Source organism: Acinonyx jubatus, chromosome A1 (genome assembly GCF_027475565.1).
Source record: "Acinonyx jubatus isolate Ajub_Pintada_27869175 chromosome A1, VMU_Ajub_asm_v1.0, whole genome shotgun sequence".
Taxonomy (NCBI): Eukaryota; Metazoa; Chordata; class Mammalia; order Carnivora; family Felidae; genus Acinonyx; species Acinonyx jubatus.
Window position 1 is genome coordinate 162,235,224 of NC_069380.1, and position 24,342 is coordinate 162,259,565.

The 24,342-nt window shown below is 34.7% G+C and overlaps 1 long non-coding RNA gene across 1 annotated transcript in view; it reads left to right on the forward strand.

Annotated features, from left to right (window-relative positions):
• Positions 1-24,342, forward strand: part of LOC113593225 (uncharacterized) — a 76,234-nt gene that overhangs the window by 5,864 nt on the left and 46,028 nt on the right. The window contains exon 5 of the long non-coding RNA XR_008299991.1: positions 12,234-12,317. This is a non-coding gene — a long non-coding RNA (uncharacterized LOC113593225). The remainder of the gene's footprint in view (positions 1-12,233; positions 12,318-24,342) is intronic.

Below are 24,342 nucleotides of genomic sequence, written 5' to 3' on the forward strand. Positions count from 1 at the left end.
TTCTCTTAGAATTTTTATATTATGCAATGTGTATTACATTGTAAAGTTTTCAAACCACCCCTTACTGACCTGAAAGTTGATGTATCTCACGCTTACATTCTCCTTTGCATTTTTAGCAAGTTTCAGCCAGGTGCTTGTGTAACTGCTTCACATGTTCAAAAATTACCAAGATCCTGAAGGACATGTATTTCTCCTCTTCTATCCACATCTTAAAAGGATGGGGTTAAATAGATTCCTTATACCTGCAGCATCCCCTAGACTCATTGAAGTGGTTCAGAAAACTGGGGGAGTAATAATTCCAGTAGACTCTTTTGCTTAAGGGGATTGGGACTAATCTGTGTGGAAATGCATGTGTACCATTTAAAAATTTTATTCATGTATTACTATTCTATAGAAAAACAAAAACATGATTGGTAATGCCATAATTGGTAAGGCACTTTACTAACTTCATTCATGATTTCAAATATATTTCACCTAAGTTTTCCTCTTTTTAAAGTTTCTTGTCTTTAAATTTTTATTTTCTTTAATAATATGTATTTTTGTAATTTTCATACATCATTTAGCTGACAGTCTCAAACTGTAGCGGTATCATAGTGGTACATAAAGCCAGAGGATAAATGTCATTATCTCTATGGAAAGTATGAAAATATTACTCTAATTTTTGGGGATGGGTTCCAAAGCTTTAGCATTAAAATAAACATTTACTATTGTTGTTTTTGTGTACAGGCAGCATTCATAGGAATTTAAGCGATAAAGCTCAAAATTTCAAAGGGATATAAGGTTTGGAACAGTCAACTTTATAATCTGCTCACAGTTTCTGGAGGACTTGCTCACAAAGTGATGTGAGCTTAGTGGCCAAGAGTTCCAAGTGTTACAATCAGACAAATCTAGCTTAAGTTCTGATTGCATTACTAACTAGCTGGGAGGCTCTGGTATTTACTTAATTTCTGTAAATGTTAGCTTTTACGATATGAGAGTATTACTATATTGTGCATTTATACAATATGAGAGTATTACTGCCTGTAATATGAGAGTATTACTATATTGTGCATTTACAAAGATGAACTAAAATATTGTGTGTAAAATACTTAGTATAGCCTGTCATATGGTTGCTTGTATGAATTTATACTTGCTATTAGCATTATATGGTAATCATAAGAAAAGATACGTATTCAATATAGTGACCTTCCTAGGGCATCTCATATGTTGGACCGTTATTTTTCTCTTCACTGCCATGTCTACTTTGTGCCCTTTCTTTCATTACGCCATGCATCTCTACATTATATTTTTGATTTAATAATTTTTTTGCTTTTGTTCCTCCAAGGAAACTGTGGCCTTCTGGACTACTTGTTCTGGGAGTGGATATGGATGTTAGTATACATTAAGTAGAGAGGTTAATGTAAAATCATTCTAAACCTAAAATTAAAATACTCTTCGTCACAAACTTTATTAGTATATTTCCATCTTGGCTGAAAACCAAATACTTTGTTAACTTGATAAAGTTATTTATATTGAGTTTTAATCACACAAGTAATGTGTAAGTTTTATCCCTCTATTTCATGGTATACTGTGGACAAAGCAGAACAGTTGTTACCTCTGGAAAGACAAGTAGAAGGGGTAGATCACTTATGAGATTAAATTCCCATTGTGAGTGAATATAAAAAATAGCAAAAGTTTCAAAGAGATCATGGTCAGTTAGGCATTCATTTCCTAATTCACTGTATGGGCAAAGTGCTAATAATATATTATTTAGTTTTCTCAATGAACCTAATTTATTATTTTGAAATTAAATATAAATGAATTTGGAGCAAAAATGCTGCTGTTTTAAACTTTTCTCAAATGCTCAAATGCCTATAGATGCAAGTATATTTTCAGTATAAAGATAAATTTCAGAAAGTTTTGAAGGTTGAGGGCAATCCTTTCTTTCTGACCCCTGAGTTTCTCCCCTGTGATAAGAAATAGCAACATACATAACCTTCTTTTATAGTTAATGGCACTTTAGCAATTATCTATTTTCTTCTAAGCCCCCAAATCAGGCATAAAATAGAAATAACTTATGTAAAACTTAACACAATAAAAGAAATTACATACAGAGTAGACTTAACCAAATTAGAAAATATGACCCATCACGCTAAGGACAGTTCTCCTTAGGCAAACATATAGATGGAGATGATTATGTTGATAATTTAGGAATAATGGTCATCTCATTGTAGTCTGAGTTACCTTGGTAAATTGAATCATATCTTTTTAAGTTTTTCCCCTCTATAACATAGAGAGTGATGCTAGGGATTGCCTGGGTTTTTCTCCTTCAACACAGGCTTAATTTTGGAAGTGTTTTGGGGTAGGGGAAAAGAAGGGCCTGTTGGAAACAAAGTCATTTAAAGTCACCACTTAACATATTCTCCTTGTCAGAGACCATTGGGAAGAGATAGTAAATACTTGGTTCTTTAAACTTTAAGTATTTTAAACATTTTGAGAATTTCCTGTACGTGGAAAGACTTGGTCCTTCATTCATAGGTGAGCGTGAGATTATTTGAGGAAATGCGTACTTCTTAGATTGGGACTGTCTGAGCATGGAATCTCAAAATGCAGTGAATCAACCACTACCAGAACATAAGCTAATTTTAGATAAACCAAACACTTTTTAACTTTAATACCTGAGATTTTAAATTTAAATTTGGGGTAGGGAAATAACAGCTAGCAAGATAAACCAGAGATTTCATGAGATAACTGGAATAAGTGTGAAATAAAATAGGTAGCGTCTATAGCAAATATCTCCATTCTGTTTCTTTTTTTTAATGTTTATTTTATTTTTGGGAGAGAGAGAGAGAGAGAGAGAGAGAGAGAGAGAGAGAGAGAGAGAGAGAACGAGAACTCAAGCCAGGGAGGGGCAGAGAGAGAGGGAGACATAGAATCCAAAGCAGGCTCCATGCTCTGAGCTGTCAATACAGAGCCTGATGTGGGGCTTGAACTCACAAACCATGAGATATTGAACTGAGCCTAAGTCAGATGCTTAACTGACTGAGCCCCCCAGGTGCCCCTATGTTCCTTTTCATGATACATTGATGCGTCTTACAAGGATATGGCAGAATTATGAAGATATTCTACAAATGATTGAAGTTTGGGAAAAACTGCCCTTAAGAAATAAAAATTAGGTAAATTATATATTTTTCATTCTCTTTGTATTATTTCAGTGATGGATACTGAGCGTTTTGTTGCTTTCACCACCAGTGAACAAGGGTGAATGCGTTAGACTAATATCTTCCAATGGAGACACATAAGCCACTTTGTATATACCATCCACTGATGCATTTCTTTTGCTTACTGTGCTTTAAGGTAACACAACAACTGGATTTAAATTGTACATTGTGAGGAAGGCTAATTAGTTTTTTTAAAAGTTTATTTATTCATTTTGAGAGAGAAAGAGAGAGAGAGAGTGCGAGTGGAGAAGAGGCAGAGAGAGAGGGAATGAGAGTGAATCCCAAGCAGGCTCTGGACTGTCAGCTGAAACCAACAGCCGGGCGTTCAACTGACTGAGCCACCCCAGGGCCCCAAAGGCTAATCAGTTTTAAGTCGGGTTCTTATTCCAGGTTAGAAAATTTGAGTATCCAGAGAACACATGTTGGGTAAATCTGTTTGCACATTTATGCTTTCACTTGTACATTCAACAAGTATTTATTTTCTATTTTCTCTTTGAGCTAGTCATAATATACTTATTATAATATTCACTTTAAAAATTTAGTTTATTTTTTGTTGATATCAGGTAAAAGAGCCACCCACAGTGGTTTTTTAGGTAAAATTATAGATTTTATTATTTTTCTCATAAGACTCTAAAGGAGCATTTTGCAAGTATTAGTTCATGCACCATCTTAAGAAGTCTTCTGACTTCTTAAGTACCTTCTAAAATGTAAGTTCTCTATAGGTGGGGTCAGGGAGTCCACAATTCTAACAAGTTCTTAAGGCATCTGTTTGTACTTCAAAGATTGGGAGCCGCTGAAGAAAAGAGTAGAGACTGAATCTAGCTTTTGTGCAGAATTCTACATATAGATAGATGTCAAAAACACACATTAAATAATTAATAAATATGGTTCTATAAGTGAAGGAATAGCCAATTACTTTTATTCCTTCATTCTCAACTCCCCTCCTTTCCTTCCCCTCCTTGTTCTTACTTCAACTCTCTCCAATGGCAACCACACATAGGGCCCCAACCTAAGACTACTTAACGTTGATTCCTCCAATATTATCTTTACATACTCTTGGAGACCACCCAAGTACAACGTTTCAATTTCATTTCCTTTTCAAAAATGCTTGAGAAGTGAACAATACACATACAATGCTCTAAATCTAGAAGCTGAAAAATAAAGTGCCTTGTGTCACAGAATGCTATAGCTTGAGTAACTGACTGTGCTTTAAGATACTTTCATTGATTCATTTGATTCACTTTCTGTTGAGCTGATCACAAATTGTCAGAGCAATTGTCAGTTTCAGGATAATGTTATTACTACTTCTAGCTGTACCTTGGCAAGGAAAAAAAAAAACTAAAGGGAAAGACAAACACATCTTGTTCTAATGCAGATGAATAGCACTGAAAGAGTCCCATTGTGGCGCTTCTGGCATTGGTCAACAAAGCTGAAAAGCAATGTGGGACAAACAAGGAAAAACGGGGCAATGTTCCCATAAATTCAAAATTAAGTTCCTTCTTCAATTTCCGTGAAGCAAACTCCCTGTGGTGAACATCTGGCAGGCCATTAACTTTTGTTACTTTATTTTATTAAAAAATCTTGAGGTGAGAGAAATTTCTCCATTTGGAGACTTGAGTTAGCATCCAGGCTAAAGTCTGGGCCATCATGTTGTCATTTGCATACTACCCATGATCCAAGAGAACATATTGTCTATACCACCTTTACTAAGTTTTCCACCAAAGGTCGTAGTTCTTTGTCATTTTAAAAAAATCATTAATCCTGAGAGTTATTTTTTTCAATACATAAATCAGCCGATCAGTGGCCTGTGTCTGCTGGAGGAAAAGTGACTGCAAGATTCTTCATACTTTATAGCTTCTTGCTTGCATTTTTTTACTGTATTATTTTCTACAGGAGCTTGAACGTCAAAATTATTTACATAGAGCTTTTTCAATGATCCATCAGAAGGATGTGAACTGTTGATTGCACCATTTTCTTTATTTGCACAGCTGCTATAACCTTCAATCTAAATCATTTTCTTACTGTGTCTTCCTTTTCTCTTTCTGTTTCATGAGCTAACTGTCACTTTCTAAAGTAAACATTTCATGTTCTACCATCAGAAGTATTTGTGCATGTTAACTTTCAAGCCACTAAGTTGCTTATTAGTGAAGTTATTTTCTGTAAAAAAATTCTCGGTAAATGTTGGAGAAACAAATTTGTTTTTTTGTTTAATTTAATGTAATTTTGAGCATCCATCTTTATAGTGCATTTCTTTGGTTGCATGTATGTATCTATCATATCTCTGTCTGTCCTCTATCTTAATTATTGGACATAAATTTTTTTAACCTAAGCAGTTTTAAATTTAAACATTTGTTCAGTTTTGGGAATGATTTTAATTGAATTTTTCTAAAATGACACAGAAATACAGTTTCTATTTCTTCTAATTACCCTGTCTCTGAACATTCATACAATAATTACAACAAGCTACTAATCAACCTTGTGTGTTTTGAGAGTAAAAACATTTGAATGGTCTTCTTTTAGTCTTACAAAGCCTTTTTCGATTATAGGCATGCAATGAAACTTCAGTATTGACTTCTGAAATAATTCTGATGGCTTTCTTTTCAGTTTATAACTTTTTTAATGATAATATTTTTAGAGGTAAAAGATTAAGTATAAGTAGCTGAATCTTGAGTTTTGTTTATGAACTCTAGTATAGCTGCATAGTGAGTTACATTAAAAGCAACAACAAAAAAATGTTGGTTGTTATAAATTTTTCCCCAGTGGTCTTAGCTTAACTAAGTATGTACACCTGCCCAATCAGTATACAAAATGCTGTTTTGTTTGCAAAGTGAATTTTATAGAATTCCTTTGTATTTTGCAGTAGCTCCAGAAGTTGAGTTAGGGTAGATATGATTATGGAGATGAGAAGTCAAACAGGAAAGATAGGATTTTGCATAGGGAAATCTGAAGTTCAGATTTTTAAGGTATTTTTATAGAAGTTTATATAAAAAGTAAGTGCAAAATTTTTTGATTCCAAATGTGCTGTTCTTACCTATATAGAGGGGTTTATTATATTTTTGGAGAATTTTTAATTTTATTAAAACTTTTTAAAACATAAATACAAAATAGGTATAAAAATTCACACAATTTTTGATGTATAATTGAGTCCCATAACTCCTTGAGAGAAATATAGGACCCATGAAGAATTTTATATTTGTATTACTTTTTAATCACATGAGTAATACAGAAACACTTTTTAAGTTATTCTGAAACCCAGAAGTATATAGAATTAAAACAGGCAAGCCTACTTTTAAGCTCACAGCAGCAAATTCTATTTCCTTCTGCGACGTAACAATGCAATTTCCTTATCTGTATATTAATACTTGATTTTTTTCCCCTTCATTTAAAATATGTCTTGGAGTTCTTTTCATATGATTTATCTTGTTCTTTTTAATTACCTCAGTGTTTTCCATAGTAGCAATATGATATAATTTTATTTATAATTCCCTCATCACTGAGCAATTTGTTCATATTTTTGCTATTAATAAACTGTACTCTGGTGAATTTTCTTTCATCTGTCTGTGTACACAAGTACCTGTTTCTAACATATGTTCCTAGAAAAAGAATAAATGGTTCACCATCATTCTCACTTTTGAGTTTGATACATCTTGCCACAGTGCCTTTCTCTATCAACAACATATAAGTGATCATTTGTCTCTGCCAGTGCCAAACCAGATACAATCTATTAAAAGTATTTTTACTAATTATTACATTATTATCTTAATTTCCACTTCCTTGATTATTGATAGTGCTGATCAGCTTTTCAACTTTATATTTTTCCTGGGTATTGTCTATCCTTATGTTTTGACTATTTTTCTAATGAGTTTTTTTTCTTATTGACATGTAGAAGTACTTGACATAAATCTAGTGGAAATCTAAACATAAAGAAGATAGAAGAGTGAGGTGGGTTCCCAGCCCTGTGTTCTCTCATCTGCAAAATATGGACATTAAAGACCCCTTCCTCATAGTAAGGGCTGAATAGCTGTTAGTTTTATTTTTTTATGAGTATATATCTAAGTGTACAGTGCTCTTTCTCAAGAAGTCTATCAAGACTCCTTATGGAGTACAAGAACACAAAATAGGGTAGACAAGTTCCAAAAATGTTAATTATACATATTTCTCTTACCTAAATTTCAGATTCCTAAAGGGAATCTTTTCAAAGGCCTGTAGGCACTTGTCAAATATTAAGTAGAAACTCACTGTCTAATTAATTTAATCAATACTGGTAAATTGAGTTTGCTCAGGCCTCCTCTCCAAATATATATCTCTCTGATTCATCTAAATTTACATCTTGTATTGGATATTTTAATCCGATAATTGCTGATAACTACTGAATTATTTGCAGACATAACTAATATACCTATACAATTTATGGGAATTTATTAACAAATTTCTTAGACTATTTCAGATTACTACTAAGTTTCATGAAGTTCCAGCATTAAGTCTATTTTCAAGGACTCTGTGAGTTTTGAGTTCAACTTTTTACATGTATGTATAGGTGTAAATATATATACTTGCATATTTTATCAGAGAGGATTATTTAGAGAAATGCGGTAAAATGACCCTAAATCTGACCAGAAGACACCCTGTTCTTGAAGAACAAGAATCTGATTCTAATATCCATGCAGACAAGATTCTGACTATGGTTTTCTTTCATGAAAGAATATATAAGGACTTTTCCCTTACAATTTTCTCATTATTGTAATTCCCTAAAACTCCTAATAATCCCTAAGGGCTTCCATACTTTCATCACCTTACTGTACTTTTAATCGTCCTTGAAGTTGCTTATGCTCTTGCTCTTTCATTAGGAAACTTGCTTTTTATGCACTTGATCTGCTAATTGGAGTTTTACCTTCTGAGGTTCTTGGAGCTGCTGTTTCTTGCCAGCTGACTCTTTGTGCTCTCAACATGCTTCTTTACACTCACCCTCTACCTTTTCATCTCTCAATTTATATCATCTCTCTCTCCCCTCTTTTCTTCAGTTACATTGAGCTTGTTTTATTTTGTGTGCACAGACGAAAAATGCCCTCATGACAAGAAATGTCACCACTAATCTTATTTTCCATTTCTAGTGTGTATTTTATTAAATCTTTTTTCATTTCTTAACCTACATACTGACACAGTGCCAGGCTTATTTCAAGATTTTTAACTCAGTCAACACCAACTGGCATGTGTTAAACTAGGAGAAAAAAAGAAATCAAACAGAATAAGAATTACCGGAAATCAACTGCACTTTCTGGATGAAGAACCTTGGTAATTGAATTGTTACATAGCCAATAGGTATAGGGAAAGGAATACAGAATGCCCAAGATAAAACTGAGGAGAATTATTGAGTCTGTTAAGTTAGATTTGAATAATTTGCTCCTGTGATAGAACCTATTCCTATAGGAAAGCATCATAAGACTGAACCTGAAAAGAAAATTACTGTCAGTCCTAAAGCTCATTGACAACGTGGCGGCATTACCAGATATGTAGCACATTAAGTAACATAACCGGGTCTCTGGTTATGGCTGACCATCAGCATCAGGAAATAAGCATTGCATATGTATTAGGTTTAGAGTACCTTTATTTCCTTTTTCTGTATGTGTGAAAAAGAATGGGCACATGGAAGGATTTGAAGTTTTTCTCTTTTTGACATTTTACTGAATAAATTGAGGCTAGCCTGGAATTTTAAAATCTCTTGAAAATATATTTTCACTGTTTTCATTACAGGCTAACTCTGCACATTTTGGTGTAAGCATTTGTTTAAATAACCTTACACATGTGGCTGTATGCCATAAGGTGAGGAAAAAAAAGGTCGTGTCAGATAGTATATTTTTGCTCTAGAAAGAACTGTTGATTTCTAATGATGAAAACTGAAATTAAATATTAAATACATTGAGAAATACTGGTTTAAGTTGTATCACAACAGTGTATTGCCATGATTTTTTCCAAAGATAAAAGTTGTCCCAACATAATTCTAGTGTTTCTGAAAAAGTTATTTTTACCTTAAAACCTTTCAAAATAATCTTCCCTTATATTTGACACTTACAGAGTACCCTCTACTCACTCAGGTGCTTTAAAGCAATCTTTGAGGGCCAGCCAGATCCCTTCTTGCAGCTGTAAGGATGGGTTTGTTTACTGGTCTTCGATAAGAATAACACCTTTGGGTAAGGTTTTGATGTCTTAGATCCTAAAAAGGAAAAAAAAAAAAAGAGAGAGAGAGAGAAGAGAAAGTTGATTTTTCGGTTCTTTTAAATAAAACTTATGAAAAATGTGGTAACCTATAAAATGAACAGAACAAAGATTTGGGATGAAATTTAAATGTATTCTTACATAATATAGATAGATTTTTATATGGCTTAGATTAAAAAAATATTAATCTTTTTTATCAATCTGATGAAGATACATATCTCATCAAAAATAGATTGCCATTTCCATATACTTCAATGTAATTTGACTGCTTCCACATCAAAACCACAGTTGCCTGATGGGTTTTGCTAATCATGTCTTGTGAAAGAAAATGTATGCTAAGGCCATCCCAATTTCCCTGCATTTATTAAGGATTAGTGACTGATTAGTAGATAAATGATATCCATTGGAAAGCCAAGTACACCTTGAACTTATAAACCTATTGTGTTGTTGTTGCTGCTGTTATTTGCAGGGATAGGCTTGTCATCCAAGGTCTGCTCTGTCTGTTCTCATGCTTTGCATGTTTATCAGTATAATAAAGGAAGGCTCCATCCTGAAGTAGCAAGTGATGAGTCAGGTCCTCAGTTCAGATAGTGTTGCAGATGTAGGTGAAAACCCCTGCTTGTCCAGGGCTCTGGGATCCAGCTCTCCTGTCACTGCCCTCTACTTTCCCAAATGTTAGAAAAGTACAACTGGAATGACACTCCACATGACTGGTGTACAGGACAACAGTGTCAATACAAAGGATAAACTCTGACATATTTTTTGAGAGTTGGGAGAGCAACACTGGCTAAGGAAAAATAACATATAACTTTTATTACATACTGAATACTGAGAAAAATAGGACATTTACATTAAATTGCAGGAGTAGATATTTAGAATGATTTTGAAGTCATTGTTGATGGGAACAAAAAGGTGGTGTTTTAATATATCTTTTTTTTTCATTTTCTCCAAACTATTAAATGTTTCCTATCCCTTCTCAGATGATATTGCCTCTTAGATGATTAAGATTGAGGATGTCTTCCTTCCAGAAACTCAGATTACGATATAATATATAAGAGATTGCAATTTAGAAAAACCTGCACATTCTCTATCCACTTAGTATGGCCTTTATTGGGTGTGTTGCATTTTATTCCTTAATGTTTAAGGATTAAGATAAAGACTGATTATCTAATGTAGTTTAGTATTCCCCAATCCACTTCATACTGTTTTCTGTAAACCAAAGTTTGATCTCATGAAAAACCCCAAAGCTAGAAACCATAAAGACAATAAAAGGACTAATCAAATTGAATAGTTAATAAATTATATGTTTCTTAATGGGGGAAGCATAAAACCCATATGGGATGATGAGGAGAATAATGATGTGATGGTATATGCTTTTTGAATGGCTATCTATTTTTTTTTTATTTCTTTGTCCTAATGAATTTTTTTGCATTCAGACAGCTAAGCATTTAGTGTCTTTGATTCAAGAAGTGATGAGACCATAGAAAGCAGAGCAAATAAAGCCCATTAACTCTTGAGTTCTGATATTCAAATTGCCTATTCAGATTAATAGCCAAGAATAATTGTTCATTTTTACATCCTACACTCCAAGAAGAAAACATAATTGGAAGAGAAATAATGTGTTTCACAAAAGATTGAGTGAATAGGTAGATACATAGATGACGCATCCATAAAGAAGAAGCATTCGGAGCCAGTATTTGCCAGGAATGGGCCTGAGTAGAGCACTGATGTTTCAGGAAAATTTGAGGGCATAGATGACCTCCCCTTCCCTTTCTGTACAAAGCTCAGATAGCATCAGAACATAGAGAGGCAGTGGCTAGGAGGTATGTCTAGTCAGAGAGCTACAGATGGAGCAAAGTAGTTTCATGCACTCCCGTGAAGTTCCCAAATAACAGAATGAACTCATTTGCCTCTGGCCAACTGATATTAACATATTAGTGAAGAGGGGTATCCGAAGAGACTGTGTAGTTGGGAAAAGGGATGGTTTAATTTTCCCTATACGTTTTGATATTTGTATACCTGTGCTATGTACAGTGAAGTCCTTGCATAGATGGTTCTATGCCAACCCTGGCAGAATGTAAGCCCCTTAAACCTAACAAAACCCTGAGTATAGTTAGGACGAAGTCTAGATTGATTGGAACAATGCTTCTGTTACTGAGTGGAATAGAGATTATTAAATAGATTTTGTTGTTTTTGTTAAATTAGATTTAGCAGATGAAGGCTTACCTGTTAAGGGACAAGTCCTTCTTTCCTTGGGACTAAAGTAGATTCCTTAGCAACATGGTTGTTGGGCTTGACATATTTGGTATTAATTTAAAAGGTAGAAAAATTAAGTGAAACTAAAATTTAAAACAAAACAAAGTAACAAAAACCTCTTGCTTATGCTGGCCTGAAGAAGTTATTAGTTACTTGTGATTAAATATTTAATGCTACTTACATGTGATTACTATGATATGGCTAAGGAGAAATGGATAAAATAATGTATAATTTTGATGACAAATTATTTACAGTAGCACCTTCTTAGTCTTAGCATTTTAATGGGTTTGACTATCAATTGCATACTAATTATGCTTCATATTTCTGAATTTTCTCTCTGGTTTACTACGTAGATTTTAATCTCCTATTATGAGGATAGCCATTTTAAAATGGACTGTCTTACTTCCAGGTCTAATTTATTTTCATTCAGCTTAGCTGATGATTGCATAACTTTGAGTTTCATGAGAATACCAGTTAGCTTATTTTAGTTGGAGGCTAAATTTATGGTAACTTATAGAAACTCAAGGAAATTGACATCATTCAATTACTTGACTCTTCCAACAGCCGCATCTTCTTCATGAGAGAGGATTTGTGTACAATAAGAGCTAAAATACTTGCAAGTTGACATGGAAAGAACATGGATAACAGGTAAATTCATGCAGAAGCCTGACTTATCTAAAAATGCAAATGGAATGATAATATATTATACCTCTTAAAACATATTGTGTCTTCTTGTGGCATCAGGAATATAGTGGGGAGAAATACTCACTTTTAACTACAAAGCCTAGTATGATCTGGTCTCTGCCTACATCTCAAACTTTACCTAATACCTCTTTGTCTCCTTCTGCAACTTTATTGACTTTTTCAGTTCCTCCAGCATCTCATGCCCTTTCCCGCCTTAGTTTCTTTATGTGTGTTGCTTCCCATACCTCGAAGTTCTTCTTGAACTCTTCAATCTGGCTAACTCTTATCTTTCAAGTCTCATCTTGAAATATAATTTCTTCTGTCACTCTGGACCCTGGAGTGTCATTCTATCACCCCAGACAGAATTAGGTTATTGTTCCTGAATAGTACTTTCTCATGGCTTTTTCCATCACTTAGCTCATATCTTGACACATTAACGGCATTCAAAGAATGCTTATTGACTGAGGCAGCTTTGGATTTCTGAAGTATGTCAGACGATATTTCTTAAGTATCAGTACATCTTTTTGTGGGAGTAACTGAGAATTTTGCTGTTTTACTACCTCGTCATACTTTACACCCCAGTGACTGTAAGCTTCCATTCCAAATTAGTGTTTAGATGTAAGTTCAAGAGCTCTTGATCTCCAAATTCATTGTCCCAATCATCAACACTCAAATTCCAAGTCTTTAATATTTTCCCTCTTCCTCCCAGTTCCATCATAAGGGCCAATTGGGAAGGACAATGTTGGGAAGGAGAAGTTGAGCATAGGAGCTCAGACATTCCTCTCGAAATTTCCATGTTTATGGCCCTTTGAGATGAGGCAATGGAATGTGCTCATCTCAGCCATCAGATAAAGAGCCTACTTCCTAATGTTTTATGTCCTGATGGAAATGGGTGAGAAAGTATGAAGACAGATAGGAGTAGATTTCTCAGTCTGTAAATTTACCTAAAAGCTTGATGGCAAGCATTACATCATGTGGTATTTATATCTATCTTTGGAAAAAGAAGCTGCAATTTTTTTCATCATTTTATTTTCCAGTTTAAGTTTCTTCCTCTTTCTTAACTCATTGTGCAGTGAGAGTCTCCATGGATCAGTTGGTTAAGCAGCAGTCTGGAAACTCAGGTGCTCTGTAGCCCATCCCCTGCTGGGTTTTTAATTTGCTGGGTAACCTTGAACATGCCTCTGAATCTCTCTGTGCTTCATTATCAGGATCTGTAAAAGAGTGGAAAAAAGTATTAAACTTCAGGCATATTTGTGAGGAAAAGCTAGTAAATGTGGTGGAAAAGCACTGTGAAAATATAAAGTCCTAACCAAAAGAAAAAGAGGAAATCAGCCAAACCGTAGAACAACTGAGAATGTCCTTAAATGTACTTAGCTCTTGATGGAGAGATTTAGGTTTGATATGAGGAAAATTTTCCTGACAGTGAGTTGTTAAAATAGGCTACCTCTTTGGCTTATAATATTTTCCTGCTGTTTCACATTTTATTATGTCAATGTCAATCTCTCATCAAAGTATATGTGGAAGCTATAAAATAGAAATTGCCATAACTACCTCCAGTTATATGAAACATGGCCAGGCTTTGAGTAAACAGCCTTTGTTAGTGGTTGCTTTTTATCTGTAGCCTAAATAACTACTGGGCTGACTCTAGAAGAATTTGTCAAGTAAAAATAATGTTTTCTGGTGGCTTTAGGATTTTACAGTTTAAAGTATTGTTCTTTCCAAGAATATTTACTTAATTAAATATCAATCCAGAAATCACAAATTGTCAAATTTCAGGCCCTTGAGAACAGGGGAAGAAAATCTTACCCGTTTACTTTTTAGGGACACAGGAACCACATCCCATGTGGTCACTTATTTTCTTCTTATTTCCAGATTTATTACCTGGTCCATTTAACCTCTTTCTTGAATACATGGTAAGGAGCTGACATCTGATAAGGAATGACCTTCTGGGGAAAAGGAATTGATGTGGACATGAAATATTGAAATATTGTTTAAAGGGGTTTTAAAATATTTGCCTTTAGAGGTCATATAATGAATTCATAGAAACACATTAGTTTCCAGAAATCCAATGTTGTTCTCTTGAAGTTCAATATTAATGTTTATTGGATCAACTTTTTAATAGTTGAAACATCAGTCTCCTGAATGTGTGAATGATCAAAGACCCTACCTTTGAAATCGGTGTTTTGCAGCGATATCTGAGCAAGATTAAAATGTTGCTAATAATATTGAAAGTTTTAATTCAATATAAAATCCAATGTAAAAATTCTGTTGCTTATTGTATGGTTAAGAGGTTTGTTTTGCATTTTTAAAGACTGTCCTAGATATGTCAATAAACTCTGATGGATGTGCATAATATTTCCATCAATTTATCTGAAGTATATCTTATGATTCTTACGCAAAAGAAAGGAGCTTGAAGATGGTGAGATCATTTTGGTTTTATCTACAGCTTTTAAATTGGAATACTTAGTAGTTTATTTCAAGTTTTAGTTCCTAACTTGTGTGTCCTTGATGAAGAACCCTCAAAGAATTTGGAAATATGATTTCATAAATCAGTCCGTTTCCTGGTTGAAATCTAAACTTTTAAGCATACAGCTTTTAATTGTAACTCTAGCATGTCGCATTTGATTATTTACTTGTTGAAAATATAGTGCAGGCCTTCCGTAACATATATTTCTTCAAGTACAAGTTTCAGTTTCTGAGCTATGGCCATGTCTTAATTGGATATCAAATTATCTATCACTCCTGGCCTTGTAGTTTCTTTCTGATATGTTCCTTTTCTTTCTTTTTTCAGTTTCTGCATCTATAAGAAAACATTGGTGGCAAATGTTTTCCTTTGAATTATGGCATGGATAAAAAAATAATATCCAATACAACATATAACGTTAATAATGTCTTAGGCTCTTCACTGAGTTTTATTCACGATTACAGTAAGTGTATCTTTTTCCAAGAGGAATATACAAATGTTTCCCTTTAAAAGCACAGGTTAAAATGAGAGAATCTTAAGAGAATAATGGGAGAAAAGTAGAGCCAATGAAGGCAGAAGCCATATTTTACTTAGAAAACCAGGAATAAAATTTATAGTGTACTCTTTAAATAATATGTTAGTTTGGCTCCTGCTGTGCTATATAATTTCATATATTTAATGTGAACTTGGGGACTCATTTATATTTGGACCAAATTAATCTTACCCGCATCTGTACCAAGTGAAGCTGCTGCAACTTATAGGACAGGCAGGAAAAGCAGTAACTTATACATGTCAGTATTCCGAGACTAGTTGAGTCTTATCGACTTAGCACAAAACATTTGCTTTATATAGTGTGCAAAGCACCATTCAGTATGTTAAGACTTCCTCATGTGGTGGAAAATTCTAATGGTCATTAATAATATTAATACTTATGTAATTCATATATCACTAAAATTGAAATTATGTGCTCTATGCACATTCTGTTCACAAATTACGCATTCTTTCACAATGGAAAGTGAAGAACTGACAATTACTTCCTGAAATATACTCTATTGGCTGAAAATAAACAGCTAACTAAATATCTTGCCTTCAAATTTAATCTATAGGACATCTCTTTTTTTAAGACCTGTTTTACATACACCTCTTAGTACATCAAGGTATTTTTCTTTTTTTCTTTCTTGGTGAGGATTGACTAGTTAATGTTTACAAAGTATTTTGAAGGTGTAAAGTGCTATGCAAGTGCTAAACCCAATAAAAAGTATTTTATACTGAATCTGAGAGCTGATTTGTGCAGCATCGAGCTTTGTGAGTGAATAGAGCAAAGATGATTAAAATCAACATCATTTGTAATTTAAAATACTGTGAACAACAAAGAAGATCCAACTATGGCTTTCATTTTGGCAGGCTGTAAATACAGATTGCTGAACAGCGGTAGTCTGTCAATATAAAGCATTTAGCACTTCACTAAGCAACTTGAGAGTTTTCTACTTTAGGAAGAAAAAATATAGATGAGATCAGATTTGGTATAACATTATTTTGATGGATTGACTCTATCATTATTAAAAAGAAAACTAAAACTCAACAAAATCTAAGAAGAGATAGTCTTCACTATAGAATTTACCAGCGTGGTGGTGAATGTTCAAAATGGGGAGATTCTGTCCAGGAAGGCTCCCCACTCCATTCTGAATGTACAGAGGGATGATGACAGAAACCAATTGCATGGGAAAACTCAGCATAGAATTCATAAGCAAAGCTTGAGAACAGATAATAGATTGACAGTCACTCATATGAGAAGTAGTTTTGAAATCCAGTTGGGCGGTGTCCACAATCATTTTTAAAAATGCAAAAATACTTTTATTTATTAAAGTAATAAATGTTGATTCAGTCCACAAAATATTCTCAGAACTTTGGGGAACACTTTTATTTATTATATTTATACAATGCCAGTCTTAAAAATAATTTAAGATTGCTCTTAAGGGATATAAAATGAATAGGACACAAACAATAAACTTACAGAACTAATAGTTGAGGAAGTATAATAAAATGTCTAAGTAAATATCTATACTACAAAAGAGAATGTGGAAGTTACATGATTAAGATATTGATTTCATATTTAGGGAATTCAGAGGAAGAGATATTGCATCCATCAGGGGAAATCAAATAATATTTTTAATTAAAGTGTTACAGTTTTGCCAATATCTATCTACCTGTCTACCTACCTACCTACCTACCTACCTAACCAGTGAATTGTTTGAGAGAAATATTTAAGGCAACAACAGAAATATAAAGAGATTATTTTGGTTCATTAATTTCACAAATATTTATCCTGATTTTTTAAAGTTTATTTATTATTTATTTTGAGAGAGAGAGTCCACAAGCATGGGAGAGAGAGAAAGAAGTCAATGCGGGGCTGAAACTCAGGAACAGTGAGATCATTACCTTAGCCAAAAAAGAATCAGTTGCTTAAACAAATGAGCCAACCAGGCACCCCTATCTTGAACCTTATATTTAAAAGCAAAAGTCTTACATTTAGAAAATGCATTACTTTGTTAATAAGTCAAGGCTGTGCATTTACAGTTCATTGATTTTGTTTTTATCCTGCTGTGACACATTTACTAAGACTAGTGTGTTTAAGAACAATTCACACATTTTTTTTTAAGTTGCAACAAGATTCAATTTCATATTTTTACCTAAGTTTTGGGCAGATAGGCAAAATCATTATGTTTCAGTCATTCCAATGGCCAATGGACCTACTCAGTAAGAAAACTGGAGATATGGCCTGCCCAAAATGTAAAAAGAACTAGATACTATCAGAGGAGTAAATCTATATTTTTATTGTCATTCTAATCCTTTCTGCTGTTGCCTTTATTCTTTACCTTACAACCTTTATATACCTAGGATCCCCATTCTGCTTCTTAATCTCCCATCATCTGTATTCCTGCACTCCCATCACTGACCTGTTTCCTCTCTCCTACTAGAGTTTTTCATGTATTTCTTTTAATATGCACACTCATTGAGAAGTATTTAAAAATTTAGAAGTATAAGGATATCAATAAAATCTCTCATGATCTCACTATTACATAGATATTTTTAATGTTTTGGGGTATGTCTTCCAAATCATTTTTTTACCATAGACACTTTTAAAAGTTTGTATAATATTTTGTAAATATGTATTGAACCTCATGTCATCAACTTTCCAGAAGTTTCTTCTTGGAAATGGTAGTGGTGCCTTTTCACCATCCCTTAAGTCCCATGAATTAGGAAATGGCAGTGTATGTAAATCTACTCCAAGATGAAAGGACTTAATTTATAAAGCCCCAGACCAAAGTATTGTGTGAACAAGGCCAGCATTATTACTTTTCTGAAATCTTGAGTACGGAACATCAACCAACATTTATTGAATTTTCATTGCATGCTGGGAAAGCATTATATTCTAGAATGGAATGAGATGCAGTGAGATGGCAGGAGTGTTGTCCTAGCAAGCTCTATCTGTGCAATTGTGGAATAACTGTTTCTATACATCTCTGGTTTTTCATTCAACATTGGGCTTCTTGAGGTTTAAGATAGCTTAATTCATTTTTAGATCACCAGCACCTGATATAAAACATAACATATATAGAGTGATTAGTGAAGGGTTCTTGAATTGAATGACATGACTGTCCTAGGTTACTTAAAGTCTGTGTTTGATTAATGATTCCTAAGTTATATGTGAATCATTCATAACTAAAAAAAAAAAATAACTGTTAATTCTGGTCTTTCAAATATGTCAAGTTCTTACTCTGTAACAGTGTGCTTTATACATATTGGCAGATATCACCTTCAAAAACCTTAAGGAGTAAGGACCCTTATTTTCATGGTTTTACAATAACTGAGGTTCAGTATCTTAAAGTAATTTTCCCAAGTTCATGTAGTGAGCAAGTGGGGAATGGTACGTGGACCCAGTTCTGATGCAACTGTAACTATTATGCCAGACTGCCTCACAAATGGCACCAACTAAAGGGATGCACCAACAGTAAGAAAACCAGAGCTTCCAGAACTTATGATCACCAATTAGTTCAGTTCAAAAGTGATCTGCCCCTCCCCCGTTCATGCTCTGTCTCTCTTTGTCCCAAAAATAAATAAAAAAAGTTGAAAAAAAATTCAGAAGTGATCTGAGAAGTTCCTTAAACTCATTTTCAGCTTTTTTTTTGGGTGGGGGCAAGAATTGTGACATGGTATTCTAAATGAAATAACTAAGTTCTGTTAAGTAGAGTTAAGACATACTGGGGCATTTTCTTGTATTCATTTCTAAATGCTATACTCTTGTTTTTTAAATTTTTTAAATGTTTATTTATTTTTGAGGCTGGGGGGGGGGAGAGTGCGGCCAGGGGAGGGGCAGAGAGTTAGGGAGACACAGAATCTGAAGCAGGATCTAGGCTCTGAGCTGTCAGCACAAAGCCCCACGAGGGCTCAAACTCAAGAACTGTGAGATCATGACCTGGGTTGAATACAGACGCTTAACTGACTGAGCCACCCAGGCACCCCTCTAAATGCTATATTCTAAGAAGGATATTTTCAAACTGGGATTTATCTCACAGAAAGTGAAGAAACAAACTCATTTGACTTAAGAATTACAGTAACACGGTTTTAAGAGCTTGGAGAAGAGAAAGAAATGAGTGTGTGTATGATTTTGAAGGAAGGTTATTTGTAGGATGTGCAAGTTGCAGTGAAGTTTCGGGAGACTAACAGGAATGGAATCCTATTTGAAATATTCCACATTGAAGGGTGGATTTGTGGAACTCTGAATGGGAATCTATTCCATGTGACTACAGAGTTCAGACTTAAGAACAATGGAAGAACATTCTAGGAGATCAAATCTAACTGTGTATAAGGAATATCATTTTCACAATTTCAGCTGTCCCTCCCACCAGAGGGCAGGCGACTGTGCTTTTGATCTTTTTTATTGCCAATGCCTGGCAACATGCCCGACTTGCAGTCGACTTCAGTGTTGGTTTACTAAATCCATTAATAGGTGTTCAAAAACAGCATGAAGAGCTAAATGATGAGGTATGGATTCCTATTAATGGTGGATTCATTCACAGTCTTTGACAGGGACTGTCCAGTGTGCTGTGGAATGGGTTTTTAAGAGTCTGGTACAAGGAAAGCCTGGCATCAGGCAGAGTGCAGAGGCTCTGCTCCGAAAACCTGGTTGCTAGGTTAGAGTGGACCTGCAAGATGGACCATGAGCTATGGATTCCTGCTCAGAGACCAGATGAGTCCCAGCACTTGGGGTGGGGCTGAGGCTACAGGTCTGCACTAAGAGGTTCCAGCTGTCAGGGAACAGGCAGGGCATTTATATGAATAAGTCTTAGACAACTTTGATATAAAAGATTTTAGCATTTTGATGAGTTAAGATTACTTGAACACTTGGAAAAATAGAATTGCAGATCTTTTCATAAACTGTTAGTAATTACTAAAAGAAATCATTTCCAGAAATAGTATGTTCAAATCAGTGGTTCTCAAATATGACAGTGTAACTCCCAACTGAGAGCATTAATTCTGATTTAGGAGTGGGATGAAATTATTTCTAAGTTATTTTTTCTCTTTTAAAAGAAATTAATCAGCCCCCTCTCCTTCTCCCAGTCAATAAAATATAATTATACAGTTTTTTTTAAGTTTTGGATGTTCTCTGATATATAGAAATTTTTTTACTTATATTTATGAATGTCAGTGAAATATTCAGTTTAAAATTGAAAGTTTAGTTAGCTTTTGTTTACATTATGGTGAATAATAGACCTGTTTTCATTTTAATTAGACTGAATCATCTAGTAGGTTTTTTTTCCCCCTAGGAGGCCAGTAATCTGTTTTTAATGTTTTTAAAGTGAGAAAAAATTCTGTCTGTTCCAGATGTCAATTCTTCTGCTCTTCTTATTAATAAGAACCCCAATTTTAGCTGACTACCTTGCTGCCCGCTCAAAAACTGGATTTCCCCTTGAAATAGTTGTGGCCTTATGAATAAATTTTGAACACTGAGAATTAAGTGTTGTTTGCAATTTTCAGGAAATATCCTCAAATGGAGTGAGGTTTCCATTCTTGGTCTCTTTTTTATTCCTGGGATATGGACATGATGACCAGAGCAGAAGCAGCCATATTGTGAAATGAGGCAGCACACTAAAGATGGCAGAGTAGCTGGAAGCTGCAAAACAGCTCTGGGCTGCCTAAATCTATTACTGAATGAGAATACATGTTAATTTTGTTTGTCCTTTTTTGTTGGTGTTATTGTTTTTACTGTTGTTATTTTTATGCGTAAGTGAACTTAATACTGATATACCCGAAGATTTAACTGTCAAGGGCACACGCACACACACACACACACACACACACATTTTCACATTTGTGTAACGCAATTGTAATTGATTTGTGTTGGAGCTGCTCAGTAACCTTTACAGTTGTGACAGTGATTAAAGTTTATCAAATACCTTTGGCGATTTGAACTGTCATGGATTGACACCAGTGACTGATGTATTTCTAGATTTTCCCTTTTAGGAAAGAGAAAAGCTACCTTTGAATCTTCCTCCAAACATAGTACTTTCTAAGTTGTTGAAATCTGTGTTTGGAAAATAAATCATACATGGAAAAGAGAATTAGAAGAAAATAATAAGGTTTTTAGTTAAAATATATTTTTGGCACTTTGAAGTCTTTAAAATATAAAAAGTTTTGTGAGAAATATTTTATTTAAAAGCACTGAGCTTAGGCTGTTCATTCAAATGATATGGAGTAGTGTAGGGTGGATTGAGTCCTAAGTTTTTGCTTCTCCTTGTAGTCTGGTACCTTTTTATCCCATGGGTTTGCTCTTAGCACAGACTTGGCTGCAATTAATTAACTGAAATCTTGCCGAATTCTGTTCATGGAAACCAGAGCCAAAGGCTTCCTCCCTGCCTTTTGGTGCTAGGGGTATTGTGCTGATCTTTTGATTTGAGGTCATGTTTATTCCTCTATTCATGCTGTTCACAATGTGGCTGCTAAACGTATACCTATATTAAGAATTCCTGCTGTTAGCATAGGTGCACCAAATAGAGTCCAAATCATTGCATAAATGCTCTACAGGGAAATTGGGCAAAAATGTGTGAAACTACTTTTTTTAAGCCCTAGGAATGTTTTAAGAACATCTTTAGTAGAAGCGACAGAATTACATTTCTATTTAAGTCTTGTTTTAAACAATAGTTCATCTGAGGCAAGAAGAATACGTAAAGATTTTTGTGACTCTAAGACGATCTGTAAAAGAAAATAATTGAAAAAACACTTTATAGCAAAAGTATTTCTAGCTAATTATTCTTAAAACCCATGTGTTAAATGTAGTATCTGAAAGAGTTGAGTTCAGAGAAGATTTACAATTCGCCATTGTGCTAAAATTACTAATAAATGTGCTCCTACCATGTATACATAATACCAAAGTGTCTTTATACACACTCATCTACACAGATGGGTCATATATTAGAGAGAGAAAGTGAGATTTGCAATCTCATTTTACCTGGTTCTGATGTGAGACTAGGGAGCATGGTTTGAAGAAACTGACTTCTTTTCATCAAAATAGGGAGGTCTTGTGTTTGTGTGTGTATTTCTTATTCACTTATTCTCACTCTTTTCACTTGTCAAGTAAAGAAAATTTCCGACTTCGCCAAGGCCTACTCTTGTTCTCTTCTAGTCACAAGCTCATCATGATGGTAAGTAGTATCCTGACTTCTAATAACATAGATGAGTTTTACATGCTGTATTTTTGCATTTTTTCACTTTTAAAAATTGAGGAATAAAATATTCCCATTGAAACAAAGAAAGTACAAGAATTTTAAGAGTTTAGCTTAACAAAGGTTTACACATATTATATACTCGTGTAACCATCATTCAGGTCAAGATACGGATTTCTGTCGTGTCAGATGCTTTCTTCCTGCCCCTTTACGGTCAATGCTCATCTCCGCAGAGCTAACCACCACTCTTACTCTTAATTATGTGTTCAGTGGGCCTTTATTGTGTTAACTGCTGTGCTGCCTTCTAGAATTGAACAGCATGGTCCCTGCCTCCAAGGAAATTAACTGTGGAGACTCTAGACCTATAAGCAGGAAATTTCAGTACTGTGTGCCGGGGGCTATGGTTGAGATACGATGAAAGTTCCCTAGGAACTTTAGGAAGTGCAGCTGATTGAAAAAGGGATTGTCTCAGTATTCTAAGTGACACTAGAACCAGACACAGGAATACCGAGAACTACAGCTAACAGCATGGCCCACATGACCCAAGCCAGGCATTGCCGAGTGCTTTCATAACCTACCGATTGTGGGTGTTCAACACAGCAGCAGGGACAGGTATTACCAATCCCATTTAATTGGTGCCAAAACTGAGGCACACAACTGAGCAGTATGCCTAAAATCGTACTAAGTGATGGAGAAAGATTCCAAAGCAGAAAGGGTAGCAGTAGGACTTGCCTTCTTAATTACTCCGAATAGACGTTTCCTATTAACACATTTGATTCAGCATTGGCAAGTGTCTTCAGCTTACATGCACTGTGACTAGAGGACTTCTCTTGATGGGGAGAAACCTGTTGAGTTTTCTCTTCTTTAGCCTATACCCCCATCTCTACCCGCACACATATAAATTGTTCTTTATTGTGATCTCAGGTGTTCTAATAATAAAACTCTTCTTGCAGTTTTCTGATTTTTCAGTTAATAATTAGCTTGGTGACCTAAGCATTTCACTGAAGATTTCTTGGTTTCTTTACAACAAATAAAACCAACCTTGTTTTTTATTCTGTGTGGTTCTCATTGCCATCCGAATCCACCGTGCGTTCCTCAACCCAGTGCTCCAGATCATCCGAAATTCTAAGGCAGTCCGTGGTTACACTCATTTTTCTCACTCCAAATCCCAATATATCATAAGTCAAACTTCACCTGAAATTCTCGTTTTGTCCTTGTGCTGCCCTGTTCTCTTATACTTGTTTTTGTTCCCATCTTCAATGCTCTCTGCCTCTCTGTCAAATCCAAGGCACTGTTCAGGGCTCAGCTCTGGGAACCCTCTCAAACCCCTCACACCTGTCCCTTAGACTTCTTTTAGGCTCCCTCCTCTGCTGAACCATTGCACTTCCATAGTATTGTACTTTGTTTATACCTTTATAGCACTCAGTGAGAATTCTGTTTGGTGCCCTTTCAAGGAAATTAGGAAGGACTGCTTGCCTGCTAAAGTGATCTCACCATCTGGCTCCTATTGCCTGAAGTTTTACAATTAAAATCAGAAGCGGATTTGCCATGAAGCTAACAAAGTTTCAGCTTCAGTGCCTCTCACCTGAACAGGCCCCTGTGAGTGCTGGAAGTTGAGGAATGTTCTCGTGGAGAATGGAGGCAGGATGCTATGAGGAAGCATGTATATGTAATCACATCTGTTAATTTTCTAAAGAGATCTAAAAATATAAACATGCATGACTGTCCATATTTTGTTGGCATTCTTTTCTTATTCTAAAGCATTATTTCAAACCTGATTTTGCTGTTGTAATTTTATATT